Source organism: Ranitomeya variabilis, chromosome 1 (genome assembly GCF_051348905.1).
Source record: "Ranitomeya variabilis isolate aRanVar5 chromosome 1, aRanVar5.hap1, whole genome shotgun sequence".
Classification (NCBI taxonomy): Eukaryota; Metazoa; Chordata; class Amphibia; order Anura; family Dendrobatidae; genus Ranitomeya; species Ranitomeya variabilis.
This window is the reverse complement of record NC_135232.1, coordinates 970,687,528-970,706,981: the sequence shown is the minus strand read 5'-3', so window position 1 is coordinate 970,706,981 and position 19,454 is coordinate 970,687,528. Positions and strand designations below refer to the sequence as shown.

Sequence of the window (19,454 nt, the reverse complement as noted above, 5' to 3'; positions counted from 1 at the left end):
TACGAGTATTGCCCATAATCAAGGAATTCAAGCGGTTGCATTTTTTCTGGAGAGACATCAAGAGAATGGTGAGCACAACCTTTTTTTGTTGGAACTGCTTCATTTTGTCCTCGATAAAAATTATTTCACTTTCGATAGGAAATATTACAGGCAAATTACTGGGACCGCTATGGGGGCGCGTTGTGCGCCCTCATACGCGAACCTGTTTTTGGGTTGGTGGGAGGAGTTGGTGGTTTATCAACATGTAATGTTTTCTAGTAAAATAGCCACCTGGCGACGTTATATAGACGATGTTCTGTTTTTGTGGACAGGAACACTAGAAGAATGTGAAAAGTTTGTCGCTGATTTGAATGATAACTCTTTGAATATCCACCTGACCTCCACCATATCAGAATCGACTGTGGATTTTTTGGACATCAAGTTAACTGTAAAAGAGAATCGGTTCTCCTCCTGCCTCTATCGGAAAAAGACAGCAACAAATAATCTCCTACATTATTCCAGCTTCCATCCGACTCATTTGAAGAATGGAATACCAAAAGGTCAGTTTTTGAGACTCCGTAGAAACTGTAGCTCTACAACAGATTTTCATAGGTTAGCGAAAGATCTAACTACCCGCTTTACCAACAGACAATATCCCAGAAAAATCGTGTCAAGAGCCTTTCAAGAAGCTGAGCAAAGGGACAGACAAAGTCTCTTTACTAAACAGGTGCATGATTTAGATCGACCTTTGTCTCTTATCACCACATACAACAACTAATGGTCGGACATATATGGGATTTTGAATAAAAATTGGAACATCTTGTTATGTGAGCCAAAACTCTCTTTACACATTGCACCTACTCCTAAAGTGGTGGCAAGAAGAGCTAAGAACTTGAAGGACCAACTTTGCCATAGCCACTATCAAAGACCAAAAAGGGAATTAAGAGTTGGTAAAAGGACCCGTGGTACATACCCTTGTGGGGGGTGTAATATATGTCAATTTCTAGTTGCACGGGAGGAAGTGTGTATTACCATATTACCTTTTCCAATTAAATCGGAATCTTTTTTTAACTGTAGGTCGAGAAATCTCGTTTATGCAATTCTATGTGACTGCCCCAAGCTCTATGTGGGCCAGACATCGCAGGAGCTGAGGAAGAGATGTCAACAACATCTTTCTAACATCAATTTGGCCAAAAGAGACCGGGAAAAGGGGAAGACCTTAACCTCAGTAGCGGCACATTTTCTTGAAGCACACGGAAGTAACACCAGAGGCTTGAAAATCATGGGACTAGAGGGCATAAATGAAACTATTAGAGGGGGTAATATAACCAACCAGTTGTTGAGATGTGAGTCCAAATGGATTTATAAATTAAGGAGCCTCACACCGGTTGGGCTTAATGAGGAACTCCTCTTTACCGGTTATTATAAACAGTTATAATTCTGTCTCATGTGATTGGTACCCAATATAGCCTTGTTCTATGTATTTTATAATATAATTTGATTTTTTGTGTTTAGTAAGTATTTATCCCTTTCCCCTTAAGTACTTAAATTTTGTTAGCTCCTAGTCTATAAATAATGGGCAGCATAGGCCTGTTTATACATTGAGTGAATACAGTATGTGAGATCCCATAGGAGGTTGCTGGTAGCTTTCTCCCTTCAAGTTCCTCTTAAAGTGCCGTTGGTACTTGAGGATTCTTTAATAAATCTGGAATTAACTCTTAAATGACGTTTCCTCTAGGTTGTGTATACTATAAATATTTTGACCAATAGTATTGTTGTATTCCACCATGGTAATATTTCCTTTTTTTACTTGTTGTATTAGTGAACCATGTAGTATATGCTAATGTTGGTTTGGGTCCGATACATTTCTTGTTCCATACTGGGGTGCGGGTGGAAACATATAGAATATTTGCGGCACGAATTGATTGTGTGTCGCCATGTATGTGCTCAGTAGAAATTTCCAAAGAATTTGCCAACGGGGCTGTTTAGGCTACTGCGCGTGCGTGTTGGAGGCGGCTACTGCTATACACTTTGTCTATTGGGTCATGCGCACTAGCAGGTTATTATTACAAAGGTTTTTAAGTGGGAGCGCCTGCGCAGTGAAACATGCATCGCAGGGTATCCCTGGTAACGCCTAACCATGCGCAGTAGCGACTTCCGGTACGCCGAAAAAGCCGGTGTGCTTGTCAGCGTGATCTTTAGCTGCAGCTGTATTAAGGACGATAAATTGTGAGTACTATATATATTGGGGTCCTTGAGTCACCATACTACCTTTACCCCTGATGAAGTCACTTCGGTGACGATACGCGTCGGGTTGACCACGCAGGAGCCGGTCCCTCTTCCTTTCATTTCAGCCTCCCTGGCCGCATTGATGGTATGAGCATGTCCATTAGGAACCTATTTTTGCCATAAGCAGTACTTGCCTTCAGACTTTCTATCTTGCCTTCACAGTCAGTTCATTTTGGTAACTATTTATGTATTTAGCTGTGGCACTATGTTAATAGTCTATGTGGCCAAGACATGATTGTCCATTTATACTGTCCTAACTATTGGATTTTTCATTCTTATATATTGGGTACCAATTTAGCTTTATTGTATTCTCTTTAGAGAGAACAACTTGTTGTACTATGAGTATGGAGGTATTTTGATAAAAGGGACCGCACCTGCGTGTATAAATCTGTCTTCCCACTATCCTCTTGGGTAGATTCTTTTTGTGTTTAATGTATTTTTAAATGCTTTTAACTATAAGTGGTGTGGTTTTAGGACTATGATTCAATAACATTTGTTATATTTTGATGATCCCTGCAGTTATGCATGTCTCTTTCTTTTTGGTTTATTGTACTGGTTTGACATGCTGCGGGTTGAGCATCTTTAATTATTAGCTAGATGGTGCCCTCTATCTCTAGTTTTTTTACTACTGCAAATCTACCCACAAGGTGATGGAAGATATCATTAACGATGAGCATTAGTATAATGAAAAAAAAGTTTTGACAATATCTTCATAATGCCCTTCTGGAGTATTAAAAGATGTCTTCCACACATCCACCTCCTTAATCCTAATAAAATGACTAAAGGCTTTATTAAGTATAGTAATGTCAGAGTGTTTAAGCAACAGCAGGAGGATTTGTAGTTGTTACATCAGTTTTGCCATGCTTATGATTTTGATGAGGTGAGCTCTAGCCATAAATGATGACAGAAGGTTCTGTCAGGATTTTAGTTGAGCAATAATGCTGCTCAATAGGGGGGTATATTTAAGAAAGTACAGCGACAACGGTATCTGTCCAATTTTAATGCCTAGGTAGGTTATGATGACAATACAAGGGCTATACATCCGATAGTTTCCCTCTTTCGGTTAAGGGTAGTATTTCACATTTAACAATATTAAGATTAAATTCTGAATAAAAGGCAAATTCTTTGAGACGGTCAATAAGAACTGGTAAATGGGTTTTACTGTTAGATAGGAACAGGATGATATTATCTGCAAAGAAAGCCGTTTGTATCATTTTCTAATTGCTCGTGATACCCATAAAAGTGTTTGGGTTTGATAGAACCACTTGTCCGTTTTCTATAGCTAGATTAAAAAGAAGGGGAATAACAGACAACTTTGTCTCAATCCAATGAGACATGGCACCGGGTAGTATCCTTCAAAAAGTTTTATTGGCACCAGTATACACAAAATAAAACGGACATAAAACTTTTAGGCCAGTTAGGGCCTTTTTCAAGCCAAAAACAAGGTGTGTAATTTTGGCTTGAAAAGGGTCCTGTGTGGCTGGAACACCAGTTTTTTTTGTGTGTGTGTGTGTACACTAGGGTCAATAAAACCTTTTTGAAGGCCACTACCCGGTGCCTTGGATCCTTGGATTGTTCACAGTTTTAACAACTGAGTTGAGGGTTGTACCAACTTTGCACATGCCATGTAGTGTGGTATACGGGATATACCTTTGTAAATGGACAACCTTGCCTCGTTCCTTTTTTCAAGGGGGAAGGGATTTGACAGGAAGCCTGGGATGGTTTCTTGAGCCTTTGGGTTAGAATATTAATTGGCATATTTGATAACACCGCTGTCACAGGTTCCTTCTCTGTCACATCATGGTTCCACATCAGACTGATCTGTGTCTCACCTCCCTGATATTTACAAGTCTCCCCCCTCATTCACAGGCCAGGAGGGGGGAAGGTCTCAGGGGCTCATTGTTTCAACAAGATAGGTCAACATGTCATTAGCATATTAGCAAACAACATTATTCACTGACCCTGTGGGGAGATAACAATACAGAACTGTGGGGAGAATATCAGATGGCAAATAACTCATCCTACAAGATACAGTAAAGGCCCCGTCACACTTAGCGACGCTAAAGCGATCCCGACAATGATACGACCTGTCAGGGATCGTTGCTGCATCGCTATGTGGTCGCTGGTGAGATGTCAAACAGTGAGATCTTCCCAACGACGCAGCAGCGATGCGGTGACCTGTACAACGATGTCGTTGTGACCCTGTCACATGGCAGCTATTATGATGATTCAGACCTCGATGAGGGACGTCCTGTGTGACGTTGTAGTCAACGAGGTCGTTGGTAAGGTGTCAAACACAGCGATGTGTGCTACCCAGCGGGACCTCAACGATCAAAAAAAGGTCCAGGCCATTCCGACACGACCAGCGATCTCACAGCAGGGGCCTGGTCGCTGCTACGTGTCAAACATAGCGAGATCGCTACTGAGGTCGCTGTTGCGTCACAAAACTTGTGACTCAGCAGCGATCTCGCTAGCGACCTCGCTTAGTGTGACGGGGGCTTAAGGGTATGTGCACACGTCCGGATTTCTTGCAGAAATTTCCTGAAGAAAACCGGAAATTTTCTGCAAGAAATCCGCATTTTTTTTTTTGCGTTTTTTTTTCCGTTTTTTTCGCGGGTTTTTTTTAGCATTCTGCAAGCGTAATTAGCTTGCAGAATGCTAAAGTTTTCCAAGCGATCTGTAGCATCGCTTGGAAAACTGACTGACAAGTTGGTCACACTTGTCAAACATACTGTTTGACAAGTGTGACCAACTTTTTACTATAGATGCTGCTTATGCAGCATCTATAGTAAAAGGTAGAATGTTTAAAAATAATAAAAAAAATTAAAAAATGGTTATACTCACCCTCTGCAGACAGCCAATCTCCTCAGCGGCGTCCGTTCCTATAGATGCCGGTGTGGTTCAGGACCTTCGATGACGTCGCGGCTTGTGATTGGTCGTGTGAGTCACATGAGCGGTCACGCGACCAATCACAAGACAGCGACGTCATCACAGGTCCTGAACCACACCATCTATAGGAACGGAAGAGAAAGCATGCACCGGAGAGGCGGGAACACTTCGGGGGCCATCAGAGGGTGAGTATATCACTTTTTTATTTTAATTCTTTTTTTTTTTACCAATTATATGGTGCCCAGTCCGTGGAGGAGAGTCTCCTCTCCTCCACCCTGGGTACCAACCGCACATAATCTGCTTACTTCCCGCATGGTGGGCATAGCCCCGTGCGGGAAGTAAGCAGATCAATGCACTCCTAGGTGTGCGGAATCCCCGCAATTCCGCATTTTAATGAACATGTTGCTTTTTTTTCCGCGATGCGATTTTTTTGCGGAAAAAAATGCAACATTTGCACAAAAAATGCGGAATACCCTGTAAATAATAGGAGGCATATGTAAGCTTTTTTTTGCGTTTTATAGCGAAAAAACGCAAAAAAACGCGAAAAATCCTGAACGTGTGCACATGGCCTAACACCATGATAATCAGTAAAATAGAAATATACACAAAAATGATACCCACATAGCATATCACCCCATCACAACCGCATATAGCCAGTCCCATTTATTACTGTCGAAGGCTTTTCCGCATCAATAGTTACTATAGCTGGGGCATCTTTCCTACTATTCTTGTCATTAGAAGAATTCATTTTATCTATTACTAAAAGCACCTTTCTAATATTTAGAGCCCTTGATCAACCTTTAATATACCCCACATGGGAAAGTGAACTAAGATTGGAGAGAACAGAGGCCATTCTATTGTCCATTATCTTAGAAATAATTTTGAACTCCCACCGATTAGCTGCATTCTGTCACTATACAATGGACACAGAAAACTGCCAATCAGTGGTGTAGGCGGGGTTATTCATCATAACTCAGCATTACGAGCCCTTCTAGATCTGAGGCAGACAAAAAACATTTCTATCACTACTGCTGCAACCAGTAAACTACCATATATACTCGAGTATAAGCTGAGATTTTCAGCCCATAATTTGTAGGCTAAAAGTGCCCCTCTCGGCTTATACTCGAGTCATTGTCCCAGGGGGACGGCAGGGGAGGGGGAGCGGCAGCTGTCACATCATACTCACCTCCACCTGACGAGTCTCTGCACGTCACTGCTTCTCTGATGGTCTCCGGCTCCTGCAGCTCTTCCTGTGTTCAGCGGTCATGTGGTACCGCTCATTAAAGTAATGAATATGGACGCGACTCCACTCCCATAGGCGTGGAGTGTATATTCATTACTTTAATGAGTGGTATCATGTAACCGCTGAACACAGGAACAAGCTGCCGGCACACGCCGGAGACCATTGAAGAAGCAGGAGGTTGCAGAGATGCGTCAGGTGGAGGTGAGTATGATGGGGGAGGGTGAGCCATGCGATATTCACCTGTCCCCGTTCCACCGCCAGGCTCTGTCATCCGCGTCCTCTGGCTATGGAGTTCAGGTCAGAGGGTGCAGAGACCCGGAAAACACAGCAGCGCGCGGCGGTGGAGCGGGGACAGGTGAATATCGCAAGCGCGGTGACCTGAGCCAGTGGCGACACTGGCACCTCGCCCCCATAGAGTGCCGGTGTCCCCGCCTGCTCAGGCCCTCGGCACTAGGCGCCCAGCGATAGAGGTGGTCTTTTTTTTTTTTTTCTAATCGCAGCAGCAGCAGCAGCAGCATACGGGGCACATTATTCTATGTATCTTATGGGTCTATCGATCTTTGTGCAGCATTATATGGGGCATATTATTATATGGAGCATCTTACGGGTCCATCAACCTTTGTGCAGCATTATATGGGGCATAATATCATATGGAGCATCTTATGGGGCTATCAACCTTTATGGAGCATACTATGCTATGGAGTATCTTATGGGGCCATCAACCTTTGTGCAGTTTTATATGGGAAATATTATTCTACGGAGCATCTTATGGGGCCATCAACCTTTATGGAGCAGCATATGGGGCATAATATTATATGGAGCATCTTATGGGGCCATCAACCTTTGTGCAGCATTATATGGGGCATATTTTAATATGGAGCATCTTATGGGGCCCATCATGAACTTTATTGGGCATTATATGGGGCTCCTGATTCAATATGGATATTCAAAAACACTTAACCTACTGATTTCTCAATTTTACTTTTATTGGTATCTATTTTTATTTTTGAAATTTACCAGTAGCTGCTGCATTTCCCACCCTAGGCTTATACTCGAGTCAATAAGTTGTCCCAGTTTTTTGTCAAAATTAGGGGTCTCGGCTTATACTTGAGTATATACGGTAAGTGATACATTTCTGGAATAAGGGTCTCTGGCCCTATATCATGCTGCTGTCAGATAGACTGTGGGATCATTCCACTAAACTAAAAAGGGACAATTGTTAAAATTATTGATATCTATAAAAATACTTTTCTAAGTGTAAATGTCTTGTTATACAGTGTAGATTAGATGAACCTTTGATCTGTTTTGGATATGTTTCGTTCTTGATAATATTTAAGTATTGTGTAATTTAATACTTCTAGGATGACATAAGCTCTTTAAAATGCCGCATGTAAGGAGCTCTCCAGACACAAGGTATGGATCAGTATTTTATATCCATATTATGTTTGCTGTATGTATTTTTTATTTGTATCATTAGAGAAGTACTGATGTGAAAAACTGACAAATGCCGCCACAAAATACTCATATTACGCTTCTAATAAACTCCATGTTATTACGATACAATCACTGTACGGTTATTTGAATGAGGCGTTCAAAGTTATAAGGTTTCCAAATGAAGAGGTGTATATATTTAGTGATGATGACCAATATAATTTATTGTCCTTACTAAAGACAGGAATGACTGCAATGTTTTTAGACAGTTAAGCTTTGGATTAATAGTTCACAGCGTTTAAATCATAGAAGGTCAACAAGCCATGGATTAGTGTAAGGCAATAGCATAGATGGAGCTGAACGCTAATGCCTAAGGCATGGGTAGCTTTCAGGCTGCCGTCCAAGAACATTTAAAACACTTTCACTGGAGAGCTAAAAATATATGTGAAGGAACTTTACATTGTAAAAAAAATAAGTCATTACAGGAGTACAAGCAGACTGGTCTATAAATCAGTGGCTAACCAAAACACAAGCCTTAGTTACAGTCTATGTAACCATTTACATACTTACACAGTGAAGAAGGTAATTCATGAGTAACTGGTCCTAAAGGTCAGCTATACCAGTGGAAGGAAAACAAGCCGACCAATGACTCAACCGGTAAATTAACATGTAATTTTCCTAGTTTTCTGGCATAATTAAATAATTCACATACCAATATGGGTGTCCAGAGAGGGATGAATAAACCACGTAACACAAAGTTACTATAATTGAATAAAAAGTAACAAGTAATGTAGCTCAAACCAGCGTCCCATATATTATATCTAATGTATAGTATATATACACAATAGATAAGAGAGCTATGGTTATACAGTTGTGTGAAAAAGTGTTTGCCCCCTTCCTGATTTCCTATTCTCTTGAATGTTATTCAAACTTCACATGTTTCAGATCACCAAAAAAAAATTAAATAATTAGACAAAGATAACACAAGTAAACAAAAAATGCAGATTTTCAATGAAGGTCCTTACTATTAGGCTGTGTGCACACGTAGCATATTTTTCGCGGTTTTTTCGCGGTTTTTCGCTATAAAAACGCTATAAAACCGTGAAAAAAACGCTTACATTAAGCATCCTATGTAACAGAATGCATTCCGCATTTTTTGTGCACATGCTGCATTTTTTTCCTGAGCGGAATCGCATTCCAGAAAAAAACGCAGCATGTTCATTAAAATTGCGGAATCGCGGCGATTCTGCACCCATAGGAGTGCATTGATCTGCTTACTTCCCGCACGGGGCTGTGCACACCATGCGGGAAGTAAGCAGATCATGTGCGGTTGGTACCCAGGGTGGAGGAGAGGAGACTCTCCTCCACGGACTGGGCACCATAGAATTGGTAAAAAATAAAGAATTAAAATAAAAAATAGTCCTATACTCACCCTCTGATGGCCCCCGAAGTGTTCCCGCCTCTCCGGTGCATGATCTCTCTTCCGTTCCTATAGATGATGTGGTTCAGGACCTGTGATGACGTCACTGTCTTGTGATTGGTCGCGTGACCGCTCATGTGACTCACACGACCAATCACAAGACAGTGACGTCATCGCAGGCCCTTCACTGCATTCCAGCTATAGGAACGGACGCCGCTGAGGTCTGCAGGTGAGTATAACCATGTTTTTTATTTTTTTTATTAATTTTAAACATTCGATCTTTTGCTATAGATGCTGCATAGGCTGCATCTATTGCAAAAAGTTGGTCACACTTGTCAAACACTATGTTTGACAAGTGTGACCAACCTGTCAGTCAGTTTTCCAAGCGATGCTACAGATCGCTTGGAAAACTCTAGCATTCTGCAAACTAATTATGCTTGCAAAACGCTAGTTTTCTGGGGGTATATGCATGCTAATTCTGCATGCGATATACCCGCGGCAGGAGGCGCAGAATTGCCACGGAAATTTCCGCGGCAATTCTGCAACGTGTGAACTCAGCCTTAGGGTATGTGTCCACGTTCAGGATTGCATCAGGATTTGGTCAGGATTTTTCATCAGTATTTGTAAGCCAAAACCAGGAGTGGGTGATAAATGCAGAAGTGGTACATATGTTTCTATTATACTTTTCCTCTAATTGTTCCACTCCTGGTTTTGGCTTACAAATACTGATGAAAAATCCTGACCAAATCCTGATGCAATCCTGAACGTGGACACATACCCTTAAGGGAAAAAGAAATCCAAAACTCCAGGGCCCTGAGTGAAAAAGTGAATGCCCCTAACTTAAAACAAAATTAACTGTGGTTTATCATATTTGTTCTCAATCAAGAAATCAGTAAAATAGGACCTGTCTGACAGTGAAGTAGACCAAAAGATCCATAAAAGCTAGACATCATGCCGCGGTCCAAAGAAATTCTCGAACAAATGAGAAACAACAAATTGAGATCTATCAGTGTGGAAATGGTTATAAAGCCATTTCTAAAGCTTTGGGACTCAAGCGAGCCACAGTGATAGCCAATATCCACAAATGGCGAAAACACCAAACAGTTATGAACCTTCACAGGAATGGCTGGACAACAAAAATTATCCCAAGAGCGCAGCGACAACTCATTGATGAGGTCACAAAAAGAGCCCACATTAAAATCCAAAAAACTGCAGGCCTCACTTGCCTCAGATAAGGTCACTGGTTCATGATTCTACCATAAGAGACTGGAAAAAAACAGCCTGCATGGCAGAGTTCCAAGACGAATACCACTGCTGAGCAATAAGAAAATAAAGGTTCGTTTCACTTTTACTAGAAAACATCTTGATGATCCCCAAAGACTTTTGGGAGAATACTCTGTGGACTGATGAGACCAAAGTTTAACTTTTTGAAAGGTTCATGTCCCATTACATCTGTTGTAGAAGTAACAGAGCATTTCAGAAAAAGAAAATCATACCAATAGTAAAATATGGTGATGGTAGTGTGATGGTCTGGGGCTGTTTTGCTGCAGCTTCAGGACCTGGAAGACTTGCTGTGGCAAATGGAACAATGAATTATGCGGTCTATCAAAAAATCCTGAAGGAGAAAGTCCGGCCATCCGTTCGTGACCTCAAGCTGAAACACACTTGGGTTATGCAGAAGGACAATGATCCATAACACACCAGCAAGAAAATCTCTGAATGGCTTAAGAAAAACCAAATTAATACTTCGGTGTGGCCTAGTCAAATTCCTGACCTTAATCCGATTGAGATGCTGTGGCATGACCTTAAAAAGGCAGTTCATGCTTGGAAACCCTCCAATGTGGCTGGATTACAACAATTCTGCAAAGATGAGTGGGCCAAAATTCCTCCAGAGCCTTGTAAAAGACTCCTTGCCAGTTATCACAAACGCTTGATTGCAGTTGTTGCTGCTAAAGGTGACCCAACCAGATATTACGTTTATGGGCAATCACTTTCACACAGGGCACTTTAGGTATAGATTTTTTTTTCCCCTTAATATTAAAGACCTTCATTTAAAAACTGCATTTTGTGTTTACTTGTGTTATATTTGTCTAATATTCAAATCTGTTTGGTGATCTGATACATTTAAGTATGACAAACATGCAAAAGAACAGGAAATCAGGAAGGGGCAAACACTTGTTCACACATCAGAATATATATATATATATATATATATATATATATATATATATATATATATATATATTATATATACACACACACACATACACACTAGACGGTGGCCCGATTCTGACGCATCGGGTAGTCTAGAATATGCATGTCCACTTAGTATATAGCACAGCCCACGTAGTATATTGCCCAGTGACGTAGTATATTGCCCAGTGACGTAGTATATTGCCCAGTGACGTAGTATACAGCACAGAGCCACGTAGTATATTGCCCAGCGACGTAGTATATTGCCCAGCCACATAGTATATAGCCCAGCCACGTAGTATATAGCCCAGCCATGTAGTATATTGCCCAGTGACGTAGTATATTGCCCAGTGACGTAGTATTCAGCACAGAGCCACGTAGTATATTGCCCAGCCATGTAGTATATAGCCCAGCCACGTAGTATATTGCCCAGCTATGTAGTATATTGCCCAGTGACATAGTATATTGCCCAGTGACGTAGTATACAGCACAGAGCCACGTAGTATATTGCCCAGTGATGTAGTATATTGCACAGCGATGTAGTATACAGCACAGAGCCACATAGTATATTGCCCAGCCACGTAGTATATTGCCCAGTGACGTAGTATATTGCCCAGATATGTAGTATATTGCCCAGTGACGTAGTATATTGCACAGCAATGTAGTATACAGCAGAGCCACACAGCATATTGCCCAGCCACGTAGTATATTGCCCAGTGACGTAGTATATTGCCCAGCGACGTAGTATATTGCCCAGCCATGTAGTATATTGCCCAGCCATGTAGTATATTGCCCAGTGACGTAGTATATTCCCCAGCCATGCAGTATATTGCCCAGCCACGTAGTATATTGCCCAGTGACGCAGTATATTGCACAGCGATGTAGTATACAGCACAGAGCCACGTAGTATATTGCCCAGCCACATAGTATATTGCCTAGCCACGTATGTCACAGGTTAAAAAAATAAATAAACATACTCACCTTCCGATCCGAGGGCCCCTTGTAGTTCTAACATACTCACCATACTTGTAGTTCTGTAGCCTGTGCGAGGTACAGGCGGCAGCTTCCGGTCCCAGCCTACTCACGCAGGCCCTGTGATGACGTCACGGTCACGTGACCGCGACGTCACGGCAGGTCCTTTACGCGCAGGACTTGCGATGACGTCGCGGTCACATGACCGTGACGTCATGGCAGGTCCTTCTGCCAGACCATCCGTGCCAACGGAACGTGCCGGTTGCATCGCAAGGAGCGGGAAAGGCGGCATAGGCGAGTATATAATAATTTTTTATTTTTTTTATTATTTTTAACATTAGATGTTTTTACTATTGGCGCGTCAATAGTAAAAAACTTGGTCACACAGGGTTAATAGCAGCGGTAACTGAGTGCGTTACCCGCGGCATAACGCGGTCCGTTACCGCCGGCATTAACCCTGTGTGAGCGGTGAGCGGAGGGGTGTATGCGGGCGCCGGGCAGTGAGTGCAGGGAGTAAGGAGCGGCCATTTTCTTCAAGACTGTGCGCGTCGCTGATTGGTCGCGGCAGCCATGACAGGCAGCTGGCGAGACCAATCAGCAAACGAATAACCGTGACAGACAGACAGAAGGACAGACAGACGGAAGTGACCCATAGCCAATTATATATATATACACACACATATATACACAGATGCAATCCAACCCCCTTTCTGCAATAAATCAATCAAGAACAATATAACAACTAATATAACACATGGTTTTTCCAAATTCAACACAAAATTCCACTTTTAATGACTACTGCAGTCTCAAAATTATTCAAACCCTTCATAACAAGCATCTTTAGTACTTAGTAGAGCCTCTTTAGCTATCCCTCATGCTTGCGAAAGGTAGTAACAGCCCGACATCAGGTTCTTGCAGCACTCGGAGTAATCATAGCCCATTCCTCATTGGCAATGGCCTCCAGTTCACTAATATTCTTGGGTTTTCCTGCTACAGGCACCTTCTTCAAATTTCTTCTTCTGAAACCAATCCTTGGTAAGTATTGAGGTATGCTGGGATCATAGAATGTCCAATGAAGCCCAGACTTCAGCTTCCTCACAGCAGGCATGACATGGACTCCTAGGATTTCCTGATAATCGATTGAATCCAAATTGTGCTCCACACGCTGCAATAACAGAGGAAGCAAAGCATCTCAAGAACATCACCGAGCAAATATGTTTTACTGTAGAGGGTGTTTTTTCAGCAAGTGCGTTATTTTTCCTCCTCCAGACGTATCGCTGATCTCTAACCTCAAAAAGTTCCAGTTATTTAATTGCTCTACAGGACAGGATCCAAAACTTTGATGGCTTATTTACGTGGTTTTGGGTATTGGTGCAGACTTTTCTTATGCTTTAGGGAAAGTACAGGTTGTATGTTTTGGAGTCTAGGCACGGAGACTTTCAGCAATTAGAACTTCAGTATCTGCTGTTGCCAAATCTTGCTGCAGGTCTTTCACTCAAAAATTGAAATCTGAAGGCAGCCAGTGATAGTTTCCCCTTTCTGCGACATCCAGGTACTGTAGCCACTGTTCCTTGACCATTGAACTTGCTAAACTTTGCTTCCAACCATATCGCTACAAAAATTCAATGTCTTTCTATCTTTTTGTATAGCTTTTCCTGTTCATGCAAGGCAATGATGTCTCAACTTTTTGGACTCATTATCTTAACTACCTTAAGAATACTAGTGATCTGTAGGCTAGTGCCCAAAAGTAATGGGCTAAGATTCCTCAGGAACATCGCTAGAAGCTGGTGTCTGACTATCCATCACATTTTCTGAGACTGAAATGTCATAAAAAGTAGTCAAGGAGAAATAACAAAAAATGGCTTAGTGCACTTCAGAAAAGATACTGTCCCAATATTCTTTGTGGTCCACAGAGGTACTAGTACTGAAAAGAGAGATGACACTCAGACTATGGTATTAGTGGAAGTAAGAGGAGTATACTTACGTATAGTAGGCTCACACGGGAAAGGTGGATCCTCTAAGCCCAAGGTCCGTGTGGGCAAACGGGTGTTGGTACAGTAGCCAGCTGGGGCTCGTGGAATAAGGACACGTAAAATAGAAACAAAGTTTTAAAAAAGTCCTGGAAACCGGAAGAGGACAGGATACGTCCTGAGAGCCGCAAGTGGACACACAGAATTCAAACAAAAAGTCTGAATAAAGTACTGAAAACCACAAACAAGCAGGCAGGATGATGGAAACTTTAGGCAGCGGGAGACATCCATTAGACCACAGGCAATCAGGAGGGATGCTGGAAACCAAAGGGAGACATCCAGGAGACCCCAGGCAAAAAGCAGAGTTACTGAAGACCTCGGACAGATAGCAAAGTTACTGAAAAACTTTGGCAAACTGTAGGCTTCATGGAGACGCAGACAGGTAGCAGACAAAACTCTGGAGTAACAAAATCTAATACTACGGAATCCGCACACAGCCAGGAACACGTCCTGAAAACCACAGGCAAACTTGCAGAAGAGGTCTTAGAAGTCCAGGGACACTCAAGGGTCACCAACAATGCATGTTTTCAAGACTTTCTTAGAATTGCACAAGGTGTTGGACTCATCACCTGTGCTGGTGATTAAAATATCACCTGACCAATACTAAGAAACCCTGAAAACAGGCACTGTTGGTGGCCCTTGAGGATTGGAGTTGTGCACCCTTGTCTTAGAGCAATACCAAAAACTAGGTGTGAGTCTTGGGAGGCCTTAACCCCTTAAGCCCCAAGGGTGGTTTGCACGTTAATGACCGGGCCAATTTTTACAATTCTGACCACTGTCTCTTTATGAGGTTATAACTCTGGAACGTTTCAACGGATCTTGGCGATTCTGACATTGTTTTCTCGTGACATATTGTACTTCATGATAGTGGTAAAATTTATTCGATATAACTTGCCTTTATTTGTGAAAAAAATGGAAATTTGGCAAAAATTTAGAAAATTTCGCAATTTTCCAACTTTGAATTTTTATGCCCTTAAATCACAGAGATATGTCACGCAAAATACTTAATAAGTAACATTTCCCACATGTCTACTTTACATTAGCACAATTTTGGAACCCAAAATTTTTTTGTTAGGGAGTTATAAGGGTTAAAAGTTGACCAGCAATTTCTCATTTTTACAACACCATTTTTTTTTTAGGGACCACATCTCATTTGAAGTCATTTTGAGGGGTCTATATGATAGAAAATACCCAAGTGTGACACCATTCTAAAAACTGCACCCCTCAAGGTGCTCAAAACCACATTCAAGAAGTTTATTAACCCTTCAGGTGTTTCACAGGAATTTTTGGAATGTTTACATAAAAATGAACATTTAACTTTTTTTCACACAAAATTTATTTCAGCTCCAATTTGTTTTATTTTACCAAGAGTAACAGGAGAAAATGGACCCCAAAGGTTGTTGTACAATTTGTCCTGAGTACGCTGATACCCCATATGTGTGGGTAAACCACTGATTGGGTGCATGGCAGAGCTCGGAAGGAAATTTTACTTTTCAATGCAAAGTTGACTGGAATTGAGATGGGACGCCATGTTGCGTTTGGAGAGCCCCTGATGTGTGTAAACATTGAAACCCCCCACAAGTGACACCATTTTGGAAAGTAGACCCCCTAAGGAACTTATCTAGATGTGTTTTGAGAGCTTCGAACCCCCAAGTGTTTCACTACAGTTTATAACGCAGAGCCGTGAAAATAAAAATTCTTTTTTTTTTTTTCACAAAAATGATTTTTTAGCCCCCAGTTTTGTATTTTCACAAGGGTAACAGGATAAATTGGACCCCAAAAGTTGTTGTCCAATTTGTCCTGAGTACGCTGATACCCCATATGTGAGGGGGAACCACTGTTTGGGCGCATGGCAGAGCTCGGAAGGGAAGGAGCGCCATTTAGAATGCAGACTTAGATGGATTGGTCTGCAGGCGTCACGTTGCATTTGCAGAGCCCCTGATGTACCCAAACCCCCCACAAGTGACCCCATATTGGAAACTAGACCTCCCAAGGAACTTATCTAGATGTGTTGTGAGAGCTTTGAACCCCCAAGTGTTTCACTACAGTTTACAACGCAGAGCCGTGAAAATAAAAAATCTTTTTTTTCCCCACAAAAATGATTTTTAGCCCCCCAAATTTTTATTTTCCCAAGGATAACAAGAGAACTTCGACCCCAAAAGTTGTTGTCCAATTTGTCCCGAGTACGCTGATACCCCATATGTTGGGGTAAACCCCTGTTTGTGCGCACAGGAGAGCTCGGAAGGGAAGGAGCACTGTTTTACTTTTTCAACGCAGAATTGGCTGGAATTGAGATCGGACACCATGTCGCGTTTGGAGAGCCCCTGATGTGCCTGAACAGTGGAAATTCCCCAATTCTACCTGAAACCCTAATCCAAACACACCCCTAACCCTAATCCCAACGGTAACCCTAACCACACCCCTAACCCTGACACACCCCTAACTCTAATCCCAACCCTAATCCCAACCGTGAATGTAATCCAAACCCTAACCCTAACTTTAGCCCCAACCCTAACCCTAACTTTAGCCCCAACCCTAACCCTAACTTTAGCTCCAACCCTAGCCCTAGCCCTAAAGGGAAAATGGAAATAAATACATTTTTTTAATTTTATTATTTTTCCCTAACTAAGGGGGTGATGAAGGGGGGTTTGATTTACTTTTACAGCATTTTTTATATCGGATTTTTATGATTGGCAGCTGTCACACACTAAAAGACGCTTTTTATAGCAAAAAAGTTTTTGCGTCTCCACATTTTGAGACCTATAATTTTTCCATATTTTGGTCCACAGAGTCATGTGAGGTCTTGTTTTTTGCGGGACGAGTTGACGTTTTTATTGGTAACATTTTCGGACACGTGACAGTTTTTGATCACTTTTTATTCCGATTTTTGTGAGGCAAAATGACCAAAAACCAGCTATTCATGAATTTCTTTTGGGGGAGGCGTTTATACCGTTCCACGACTGGTAAAATTGATAAAGCAGTTTTATTCTTCGGGTCAGTACGATTACAGCGATATGTCATTTATATCATTTTTTTATGTTTTGGCGCTTTTATACGATAAAAGCTATTTTATAGAAAAAATAATTATTTTGGCATCGCTTTATTCTGAGGACTATAACTTTTTTATTTTTTTGCTTATGATGCTGTACGGCGGCTTGTTTTTTGAAGGACAAGATGACGTTTTCAGCGGTACCATGGTTGTTTATATCCGTCTTTTTGATCACGTGTTATTCCACTTTTTGTTTGGCGGTATGATAATAAAGCGTTGTTTTTTGGCTCTTTTTTTCTTACGGTGTTCACTGAAGGGGTTAACTAGTGGGACCGTTTTATAGGTTGGGTCGTTACGGACGCGGCGATACTAAATATGTGTACTTTTATTGTTTTTCTTTTTTTAGATAAAGAAATGTATTTATGGGAATAATATATATATTTTTTTTCTTTATTTAGGAATTTTTTTTTTTTTTTTATTTTTTTTTTTTACACATGTGGAATTTTTTTTTATTTTTTTTTTACTTTGTCCCAGGGGGGGACATCACAGATCGCTGATCTGACAGTTTGCACAGCACTCTGTCAGATCAGCGATCTGACATACAGCCGTGCAGGCTTACCAGCGCCTGCTGTGGACCCGGAAGTACTCCCTGCAGGAACCGGATGCAGCCCCGCGGCCATTTTGAATCCGGGGACTGCAGGGAGGAGACGCTCGGTACAAGGTGAGTACATCGCCTTGTACCGATCGTCTCAGGGAATCACGCAGGGAGCCCCCTCCCTGCGCGATGCTTCCCTGTACCGCCAGTACACTGCGATCATGTTTGATCGCAGTGTGCCGGGGGTTAATGTGTCGGGGGCGGTCCGTGACCGCTCCTGCACATAGTGCCGGATGTCAGCTGCGACAGTCAGCTGACACTCGGCCGCGCTCGCACCGTGAACGCGGCCGATCGCATATGACGTACTATCCCATCACTGGGAATTAAGTCCCAGGTCACCTCGACGGGATAGTACGTCACATGGGATTAAGGGGTTAATGACCACCAATATGTACACTGCTCAAAACAAATAAAGGGAAAACTAAAATCCCACATCCTAGATATCATTGAATGAAATATTCCAGTTGTAAATCTTTATTCATTACATAGTGGAATGTGTTGAGAACAATAAAACCTAAAAATTATCAACGTAAATCACAACTAATATCCCACGGAGGTCTGGAGTTGGAATGATGGTCAAAATCAAAGTGGAAAATGAAATTACAGGCTGATCCAACTTCAGTGGAAATGCCTCAAGACAAGGAAATGATGCTCAGTAGTGTGTGGCCTCCACATGCCTGTATGACCTCCCTAAAATGCCTGGGCATGCTCCTCATGAGGCGGCGGATGGTCTCCTGAGGGATCTCCTTTCAGACCTGGACTAAAGCATCCGCCAACTCCTGGACAGTGTGGTGCAACGTGACGTTGTTGGATGGTGTTAGACATGATGTCCAAGATGTGTTCAATCGGATTCAGGTCTGGTGAACGGGAGGGCCAGTCCATAGCTTCAATGCCTTCATCTTGCAGGAACTGCTGACACACTCCAGCCACATGAGGTCTGGCATTGTCCTGCATTAGGAGGAACCCAGGGCCAAGCGCACCAGCATATGGTCTCACAAGGGGTCTGAGGATCTCCTCTCGGTACCTAATGGCAGTCAGGCTACCTCTGGCGAGCACATGGAAGGCTGTGCGGCCCTCCAAAGAAATGCCACCCCACACCATTACAGACCCACTGCCAAACCGGTCATGCTGAAGGATGTTTAGGGCAGCAGATCGCTCTCCACGGCGTCTCCAGACTCAGTCAAACATGCTCAGTGTGAACCTGTTTTCATCTGTGAAGAGCACAGGGCGCCGGTGGCAAATTTTCCAATCCTGGTGTTCTGTGGCAAATGCCAAGCGTCCTGCACGGTGTTGGGCTGTGAGCACAACCCCCATCCATACCATCCTCATGGAGTCTGTTTCTAACCGTTTCTGCAGACACATGC

The 19,454-nt window shown here is 42.3% G+C and overlaps 1 protein-coding gene and 1 long non-coding RNA gene across 2 annotated transcripts in view; one reads left to right on the top strand and one right to left on the bottom strand.

Moving 5' to 3' along the window:
* MND1 (meiotic nuclear divisions 1) overlaps positions 1-19,454 on the bottom strand; it is a 226,310-nt gene that overhangs the window by 122,736 nt on the left and 84,120 nt on the right. The window lies entirely within an intron of this gene.
* LOC143781577 (uncharacterized) lies at positions 236-1,090 on the top strand. Its single transcript, XR_013216773.1, has 3 exons — positions 236-539; positions 628-706; positions 1,057-1,090. It is a non-coding gene; the product is annotated as an uncharacterized LOC143781577 (long non-coding RNA).